A 10,133-nucleotide genomic window follows, 5' to 3' on the forward strand; every position below is an offset into this window, starting at 1 on the left:
TAAATAATCTCATAATTACAGAATTAACAGAAACCATGTATGCCATTAACGTAAGTAGTGGTAAGTATGCCATTAACTAGAAGTATAAGTGCAAGTCTGAATATGAAAGTTTGGCTAAATTAGTTCTTGAGATACTCTTTATAACTAAGACTGTGCAATAGCTGCAACAACAAATTAGCATTTATATTGAGCTTTAGAAATTTCAAACACTTCAATTCAAACAGTAATTTTTACAATTTTTACAAAAAACCTTGTGAAGTGTCCAATCAGTATCATTAAATTACTCTCAAGTTATTCTAATATGCAAAATATGTATATCTTGAAATATTTTGACCCTTGAAGTAAAGATGAAATTAAGATGTGTTTAAAAATCCTCTCAAGTATATTAAAATTCTACCTGCAAGAATATTGAGTAGATGTCTTCTATGCTGTTGGAGTAGTTGGCCTTTTCAGCAACAGGTGCAAGTGTTACAATAATATTATCCAATTCCTCTTTCTGAAATAATTCAGGCACTTGTCCTGAGTTCAGAATGCAACTCAAGTCTTCTAAAAATGACTCCTGAAACAAATTATATTCCTTAGTAATCTGCATATCTAATGGGTTTTTCACATAAGAACACACTGACTACAATTCAGTGCAGAGCTAAGCATTATTAAACCTAAGAATTCAACAGGCTTACTTTTGGATTGTGGCTACTGAACGTTCCATTCTAAAGATAGTATCAGCTAAATAATTGCATTCTATTTTTTCACAGGACCTTCTGTGAAAACATAAGAAGAGCTCTACTGGATCAGACCACTGGTCCATCTAGTCCAGCTTCCTGTCTCACACAGTGGCCAACCTGTTCCTCTGGATAGCCAACAATAGGGTGCCTGAGGCCTTTCCCTGATGTTGCCTCCTGGCTCTGCAATTCAGACTTAGTGCCTCTGGCCCTTTCTGCATACACAGTTTACTTCTGATTTTCACTGAAATCGAGTCGGTTAGGGTTTACTTTGAATGCTGTGCCTGCATTCTGCATCTTTTCTCTCTCTCCAATTTCTATTGAGAATTGCAGTGTATATATTCTGCATACCAATGAGAAAACCCAAGTAGTGTTGTGGTGTTGGTTTCTCCTGATTAATTTTGGTAATTTTGTACTGGGTGCGTCTTTTGAAATAGGAGATTCTTCCAGCTGAATTTACTGTGAGGTTGCCATTAGTGTTATCCCCCCTCCTTTATCAGTTGTCAAGGAGTTTAACACTAATCCAAGATGGCTGGAGAAAAAAAATCACTGACAGGGACTGCTTTAAAAGTTTAGTGAGAGGAGATGCCACCCACTTGGCCAGAGAGGATGTGATTCATGAGGGGGGAGGTGGAGACATCAATGGTTTGCAGCTCGAGTTCCCCCCATTGTTATTTAAAAATTAAAAGGGGAAGACAAGATGTAGAGATGGACCAGACTTTAAAACAAATAAACAGGCTGCTGCTACCCCAAAGTAGGTTCTGCAGCATTATCCTCATGTTTGAAATGTTTGTAGTCAGAGTCAATTTAAAAGAAAACTTTTTTTTTCCAAAATACAAAATTGCCCAGAAGGAAAATCTAACTAAAAACCTTGCAGTCAATAGCACTGCACCTTAACAAACTGAGGTAACTGGCTATTTCTGCAAAGAAGTCAGACAAAGGCAACTACTTTCCTAATCTCCTATTTCAAGACATGCCTAGTACAAAGCTGACCAATAAGGAAAGACCAACTAGCCTGCCAGGGGAGGCAGGAGGGAAAATCCAAGGAAATGTGTCTGTTTTTAAAGGCTTGGAAGTGAACTAAAAGAAGGAGAGGGAAATACTCTGAAAAAACACTCTTAGAAACTATGACGATACAGCAGAGTGACAACAGAATGCTTGGAAAAGGATGTGAAAGGAATTCAAAAATCCAATGGGAGAGTGAGGTGAGTGCATGAGTGAATATAGAAGCAAGTTTTTGAAGCTACAGAGGTGCAAGGAGAGAGCTGTTGTAAACACAAATGCAGAAAGGGCCTCTAAATGCGGAGGTTCCCCTCAGTCACCATGGCTAGTAGTCATTGATAGACTTATCCTCCATGAATCTATCTAATCCCCTTTTAAAACTATTTACTTCTGTGGCCATCACTACATCCTCTGGCAGTGAATTCCACATTTTAATCTCTCTGTAAAGAAGTATTTCTTTTTGTCCATCCTGAAAAGGAAAGATTCCTACCAAAGGCCATCTGGACTCCTTAGTGCAAAACCCTAATACCTTTTCCTATGTAGTGATTTCTAATTAGTAAGATATTGCCATACAGTAAGATGCTGTCATTCAGTTGCCAACCTCCTTGGCTCTCCCTGTTGGTTACAGAACCTCCAGGTGATGGCTGAACATCTCCCGAGATCAGTTCACCTGGAGAAAATGGTTGCTTTGGAAGGTGGACTCTGTGACATTGGACCTCAGTGAAATCCCTCCCCTCCTTGGGCTCCACTTCAAAAATCTCCAGGTATTTCCTAGTCTGGAGCTGGCAACCCTATGCTGTCACTTTGCTCAAGGCAGTGCTTCAGTTGCAGGGAAATCTGCAATATATTATTTCTGGGAAAACACTATTTTTCAGCACAAAAAGGTCATCTACCCCATAGATTGAATCTAAGACAACAGATTTAAACAGGTTTAGACCTCAGTAACTCTGCCTACTTCATAGTAACTCTGTAACGTTGATACCAACAGCTTGATTTTAGCTTGGGAACAAATAGGAATAGAATGTCTGTGTACAACATAAGAACATAAGAGAAGCCATGTTGGATCAGGCCAATGACCCATCTAGTCCAACACTCTGTGTCACACAGTGGCCAAATTTTTATATATATATATATATATATATATATATATATATATATATATATATATATATATATATATATATATATATATACATACATACACACACACACACACACACACACACACACACTGTGGCTAATAGCCCTGATGGACCTCTGCTCCATATTTTTATCTAAACCCCTCTTGAAGGTGGTCATGCTTCCGTCGACTGCGGGGTGACATGATAGAGGTTTACAAGATAATGCATGGGATGGAGAAAGTAGAAAAAGTAGTACTTTTCTCCCTTTCTCAAAATACAAGAACTCATGGGCATTCGATGAAATTGCTGAGCAGCCAGGTTAAAATGGATAAAAGGAAGTACCAAAGGGTGATTAACATGTGGAATTCACTGCCACAGGAGGTGGTGGCGGCTACAAGCATAGCCAGCTTCAAGAGGGGGTTAGATAAAAATATGGAGCAGAGGTCCATCAGTGGCTATTAGCCACAGTGTGTGTGTGTGTGTATATATACATATATTTGGCCACTGTGTGACACAGAATGTTGGACTGGATGGGCCATTGGCCTGGTCCAACATGGCTTCTCTTATGTTCTTATGTTCACTGGGCACACCACCAACCTTCAAGGTTAGTACAAGAACCCAAACTGCCTACCATGTCTGTGTAAACCTGCACCCAGGCCAAGCCGTGACTGCTAAATGGAAACCATGTTGAAGTTTGATGGGATACAGAGTCAGACTTGAAGGTCCTCTTTCATGCCTTCAGTGATGCAGGGATGAAAACCCAGAGGTGGCCTAGGTGAGCCAAGCACAGAAGTCCCACCCTGATGATACAACCCTGCAGTGAAGTTTGGGTGCCTGAGGAATGCCTGGAATTCCATCAATGTGTATTTCCTGCTGTCAATAATCTGAGCCAAAAAAGCCTGCATAACTGCCAGCTTGTCACCAGGTATGCAGGAGGTGCAATTAACTGAATACAGTATGATTCCTGGGTATATCAGCCATATGGAGGAGCCTTCTGTCTTTTCCTGTGCCAACAGAACTCCCCAGCTTGGCTGCTAAGGCCTGAAAAGTGGCCAAACACAAGGTGCAAGCATAATGACTACTGGGGAATTACACAATTGCAATGGTGATCTTCTCCCTGAGGCACTCTTCTCTTATTCTTTTCTATTCTGCTGTCCCCTGGGTTTTCAATGTCAATTATTCAAACCTAGTTTCTATTTTTTCTACAATTGTGATATTTATTTATTTACTTTCCATTTATATCCCGCCCATTTCGAACGGACTCAGGGGTGTTATGCTCCAGGTGTTTTTCTGTTTGGAACTGGAAGTCCCAAAGAATCTTCACAGTTCTCTATGATCTTATCTGATTTGTACTCCCATTAATTTCTGGCTAATACTTGTAGCAAAAATTCCAGTTTGAACAATTTTACTGAGATGGGGAGGACAAAATTCATGGGGGGCCATGTCAGCTTGAGGGGTCCCAGCTGGGGCTCTCCAACAGTCAACACAGTAGAGTTTCACTTTCCCTGGAATGCTTCTGCTCTGCCCCCCCCCCCCTAACTCATCCCCCCCCGCAGACAGAGTTAGAATGAGAGATGGATGCTGTGGGGCTTACTCAGTTCCTCCTGCCTGCCCTCTTCCTGTGTCTGTGTAGCCAGTCAGCCTCACACTGGTGCTGAGCTCCTTCTCCCTTGTATGATTATCTGCATGGAGCTGCCAGTCCCTTGTCTGTTTTCATCTTCCTTGCATGATCTGCCTTGCAAAAAGCCCACAGGTAGATGAGCCCTAGCTAGAGGCAGTGGAAGAGGTGGGAAGAGGGTGGGCTTCTCAATTATCTCATGCCCTAGGGAATGATATGATGGAGAGGGCAGGATTGTTAATACTCATGCTTGGGATGCAAAAAAGTTTCCAGGCAGTTGCTCAGAATGAACATCACGGGAAGAAAGATCAGAGTCTAAAAAGCAGTGGAAGCTCCAGATAAGGTTGCCAACTGACCAGGAAAAGGGTTAGTTTGCTCCAGTGCCTTTAATGGCAGCCTGCGCTATAGAAATCAGCAAGGGAAATTTTGACAAAACAGAGCAAACACTTATTATTGGCTTGTTCCTGCAAGCTGCTGTGAAGACCTACAGGAGTAGGCATTAGTAAGAAAAAAGTTGGTAGCCCCTAGATCTGGGTAAGGATAATTTCAGGGGATTGGGGGGCATTTGGTGCTGGTAAATGGAAAGGGATAGATGCTGGATGTATTTGGGTGTGCGAGAATCAGAAAGATGAAGTGAAGAAGGGAATTTAATGCTGCAGTTCTGCTGTGCATATTTACATACCAGCAAACCCTATCACAATCACACTTTGAGTTAAGAAGGACAAGATCCAGCTAACTGGAGCAAGGTCTAGGAATAGCGAATGTACTTGATTTTGTTTAAAATCAGAAATCTAACACTCCAGCTGGGAGAGAAGAATGGGGTGGACTCTGTTTTCTCCTGCTTTTTTTTTTTCTTTCTGCTTAAGGAGGTGATGTTTAGCTGGAAACTCAAGGTGTGATGGGTTCTCATTATACCCATTATATACCCATTATAACTTGACTGAAGCTGATGCTGTGATATAACTTTCAAAAATTTGGGTTCCAATCATAAGAAGTGATCGATAAAGGAAACAAAACACGTTTAGAATCGAGACATGCATCTTTTTGTCTTCTTCCAGGGCCACTTGACAACCAGAAGACCTATAGTCTGATTATAAGGACTTTTGTAGAGTTTGGTGCCTTCGGTTATTTGGAAAACTGGTGAACTGCTTATTGAGAATTGTGCAGCTTGTGAATTTCCTCCAAGGGCACTTGGCAACTAGAACACTTACAATCTGATTAGAAGGATTTTTGCATAGTGCCTTTGTTTGGCCTGAAAAATTATTTTGTGCACTGCTTATTGAAATTTGTACAGTTTAGGATTCTTGTGTATTTACATGTACCGTGCCTTTAAATAAGCCACTGTACTTTAATATATGTTGTGCCTGGCTCTCGCTGTGACTCTAAAACCATTTGGATCTGTTAATTTGGGGGTGTACACTTGGCAGGGTGTGCATTTGTAACCAGTTCTGTAATCAACATGGGACATTTAAAAAGTATGAGGAAAACACAGTGCTGAAAGGCTTACTTGAATTATGTCTGAGTCATTGATGCGAAGAACAGTCCTTTTGCCTTCCAGACCTGCCTGCTTATAGACTTTTTTAAGATCATCTCTAAAATTTACATGATTGTAATTACGGGAAATAGATAACTTGAAGAGGCAACATGAGGATAAGTAACAGGCTAAGGATGCACAGGCTGATTTCCCAGATCCATCCAGACCAACCTGAAAAAAAAAATCTGTTTTAGACCAGTGAAGTATGGTTAGCTAAATATAACTTTTATCCAGTGATGCACAGGGGTAAACATAAATAGAATTAGCGCAGTTAAGATTGTGCAAGATATTGTACAACACCTACTTCTTTTCTCTCTATAGATTACAGTGTCCAGAAAAAGTTCTTGCCAAAAATCCACAATAAGTTCTTGCCAAAAATCTACAATGGAGATACAATAAGTTTGACTTGCTGCAAACAGCTACCTCAGTCATTTTCTTGCATTTCCAGTTTAAGAGGATATTGCTCCATAGAACACTCAGCTGCAGATCATGACATTGAAACTGGATTTACATTGAGCATTGGTCAGCTGAAGACATTTTGTTGCTATTCCCATTGTGGCACTGGATGAGAGTCCACTTTGGTAGCTACACAGGGACTTTGGACTTTTAACTACTGGGAGCAGTCTTGGCTTCTTTGGTGTATGCATGTATGGTGATGTGCTTTATTGTTTAAGAATATTTTGTGCCTACTTGTGCCTTATATAAATCATTATTAATGTTACGAATAGGGGTCCCAAATCCCCCGCCTGGGCGGGAGACCCCCGATTTGGAGCCTGCCCCCCCCCGCTCGCCAAAAATCTGGAAAGCGGGGGAGAATGGTGGCCCTTCCCACCAAGACGAGCCGAGCGCAAGCGGGCCTCTGGCTGGGTTGGCTGCCCACTGAGGTCTCGCGCCGCTGGAGCTGGGCGCTCCTTCTCAGAGCCCTTTTCTTTCTGGTGGCGCAGCTTCCCTTCCCGCCTCAGCCCAGCTGGCTGGGGGCTCTTCCGCGCCCTGGTGGTGGAGGGCCGGCTGTCCCCGGAAGGAGGGAGGGAAGCGTGCTTGTGGGCCTCTTCTGTGGCGGCAAAACAAATGAAAGAAAAGTGAGCTTCGTTGCTGCTGGCCGCGCTCGCCGCCTTGGCGCCCGCAGCCACTTTGCAGCGACGACAGCTCCAGCCGCATCACCAACCCCTGCGCCCTCGCTTCCTACCAGGGGCCGCAGCAGAGCCACTTGGGGAAACCCCCGGCAGAGCAGCCGCTTTCTACAGGAGCCAGCAGGTGACAGGACTGCATGCGGGTGGCGGGACTCGGTGGGACTGGCTCTTCTGACTGCCTTGACTCGAGGGAGGGCAGGTGAACTCCCGGTGGCGAACTGGTGTGGGTGGGCAGGCAGGCAGGCAGCCGAGTGGGCGGCTTCTGTTGCTGGGGAGGGGAATGCCCTTAATCAATGGGCAGGCGGGAGCGGCGGTGTCGGACTCGGAAAAGAAGGTGCCGGGGTTGCCTTGGGCACTTGAAGCTGGGGGACAGGCAGTCGCCTGGCCAAAGTGGGGGAAGGCACAGACTGTTGGGAAGGGCGAGCGAGCAAGTGCCAGAAGGGAAGCAGCAACAGAGCATGGGACCAGCTGCCCATCGTGCCTTCCTTCACAGCAACACATACACACCAGAGTTGAAGAGCCCATGATCCTCTGGGGACGGGGCTTCCCCCTCTGGTCAGCTGACTCAGCAGTGCGGGAAGCAGTTTCCCCCACCCCCACCCCCCCCAGATGTAGGACCATGGCGGACTGCAGATTTGCATTGGGGGGTGGATCCACATGTCACTTGAGGACTTATCACCAGCTTTAAGAGGGGATTGGATAAAAATATGGAGCAGAGGTCCATCAGTGGCATAATTGCCCATCTTGGAGTTCAATTATGCTTGTCTTACCCTTGTTCCTGGCTCCGCCCCCAATGTCTCCTGGCTCCGCCCCCAAAGTCTCCTGGCTCCACCCCCAAAGTCCCCAGATATTTCTTGAATTGGACTTGGCAACCCTAGTTACGGAATATTTGAAAATACTGTTTATTGAATTATAGTATGTGCCAGGCGTTAATATGAATTGTACTGGGTTTGATACCTTTGGAGCCCTATATTGTTGTTTATTAACAAACGCTGGGCTCAGGATGCATAAAAATGAACTCTGAGCCTCCCCAAACTTGCAGCCACTTATCTTGTCAAGCCTGCTTTCTCAGCTCATGGAGCTGGCCCACTGCATTATTTCATCCCTTTTTCTACTTCTCTTCATTCTCATCAACTGGACCCTAAGCCAACTTCTTTCTTTAGGATCAGATTCCTTTCTTCCTCTTCCCCCCTGCCAAAACACTCCAACTTGCCTTAGTGGTCCCCATTTCCACAAGTTTTTCCTCTATAGACAATAGCACATAAGCAGGAATGCTTATACGAAGGTTTTGCATTTATTTGTTTATGGTATACAACTACTTTGCTGTCTTTTTTTGCCACTCTTCCCATTCCATTTTGCCATTCTGTAGTGTACTATGGGATTAAAGAGTTTCCTCACTTAAGAACTACTAACTCCCTTGTTTTGAGGGCTGCCCAAATGGGAACCCTGGTGATAGACATGGGCACTTATTTGCTCTCTCTCTCTCGGCTTGGCTTCGCGAACGAAGATTTAAGAAGGGTGCAATAGTCCACGTTTGCTGCAGGCTCGCTGGTGGCTGACAAGACCAATGTGGGAAAGGCAGGTCCGGCCACAGCGGCTGCAGGGAAAAGTCTGATTTAGGGTTGGTCCTGTAATCGCACTGCTACAGGACTTATTTGCAAATTTTAGCTAAAAGCTCATCAAGAAATCATATTTCACATTTAGAATCACATCAGAATATGGGAGACATATAGATTAGGCATATAGCATCTCTGTGTTAGAATTCATTTTTCATGTGTAGTTCCAGCTGGATTACTGAAACTAGCTTTCTGTTAAGACAGCAGTCAGCACTCCTGAGGGGGCCATTGTTCTAGCTGCAGGAACTGCTAGATAACATTTTTAATTGAGACTCCCTGGCAGCAGGATATTTCAAGAGGCGAGTAAAAAGTGAGAAGAAGACAAAGGAATGTGGCATTTGGAATCTGCAAGCAAAGATACATCTTGGTGCATGTGCAATGTATCAAATTGGGGAATGCAGTTTTGAAAAATGCAAGAGAAGCATTTTTGCATCAGCTCAAGTAACCTGAGGGGGACTTATCCAATCAGATAAGGAAAGGTCATCAGGTCAGGCACCCGTTGGACCAATTAGAACTGTTTTGTATAATTTTGGGTGATGTCATTTTAGGTATAAAATGACCTGTACTTTCTGTATTCCTCAGAGAACTGTTGGTTCCTGAGGATCTTTATCCCTTTGTACAGTTTCTCTCTCAATTAATTAATCAGTTTCCATTTTCCCACAGGACTCCAAGTGTGCTCTGAATTGGGCAGGGGAGCATATTTGGCTCACGGGTTGTGTGCAACACTGGTATACCTAGCCAGAAGACCCCAAAGTTTATTGCCCAGGCAACACGTGTTAGTAAAGGACACTTTGCATATTACAGCCCCTATATGGGAGCCTATTTGGGTAACTTATCCATCACAAAACTGGTGAAAATGGAAAGTTTGTTGCTGTCAGTGAACTTATATTCCTCTTGAGTGCAAGTACTAACATCTGACTTAAATCTGCTTTATGAAGCCAAATGGATTTTTAAAAACCTTTGAAATATCTTGATTTAAAACAAATGCTGATGTTGAACTTAAATAACTCCTACTTGGATCTGACGCATAATCTAACAATAAAACTATGAAAAGCAGGTATCCTTACCATTGTCATGTGACCACCTTCTTGTCGAAAAATTCTAGCAGCCCGTGTTATATGCTGTACAACTTCTTTAAAAAACACTATGGAAGTACTCTAAGGAAATAAGGAGTGTAAATTTCAAACACTTTCCTCCAATGTGAAAGAAGTAGAAGGGATAGAAATACTATGATTTGCTAATTCAACTAGAAAGTAGTTGTTTCAAACAGAACTTTAGGGATTCAAGGCATTGCTCTGAAACTTTAAATGGATTTTTTAGAATAACATTATTTATACACCTTCATGACATAATTTGTGCACCCATATTTCTAAATGAACTGCAGTAGCAA

The 10,133-nt window shown here is 43.2% G+C and overlaps 1 long non-coding RNA gene across 1 annotated transcript; it reads right to left on the reverse strand.

Moving 5' to 3' along the window:
* Positions 1-452: 452 nt before the first annotated feature.
* LOC132576593 (uncharacterized) lies at positions 453-9,902 on the reverse strand. Its single transcript, XR_009555763.1, has 3 exons — positions 9,811-9,902; positions 5,971-6,168; positions 453-559 (listed from the first exon to the last, which is right to left on the reverse strand). It is a non-coding gene; the product is annotated as an uncharacterized LOC132576593 (long non-coding RNA).
* Between the last annotated feature and the right edge of the window lie 231 nt (positions 9,903-10,133).

This window comes from Heteronotia binoei, chromosome 1 (genome assembly GCF_032191835.1).
Source record: "Heteronotia binoei isolate CCM8104 ecotype False Entrance Well chromosome 1, APGP_CSIRO_Hbin_v1, whole genome shotgun sequence".
NCBI lineage: Eukaryota > Metazoa > Chordata > Lepidosauria > Squamata > Gekkonidae > Heteronotia > Heteronotia binoei.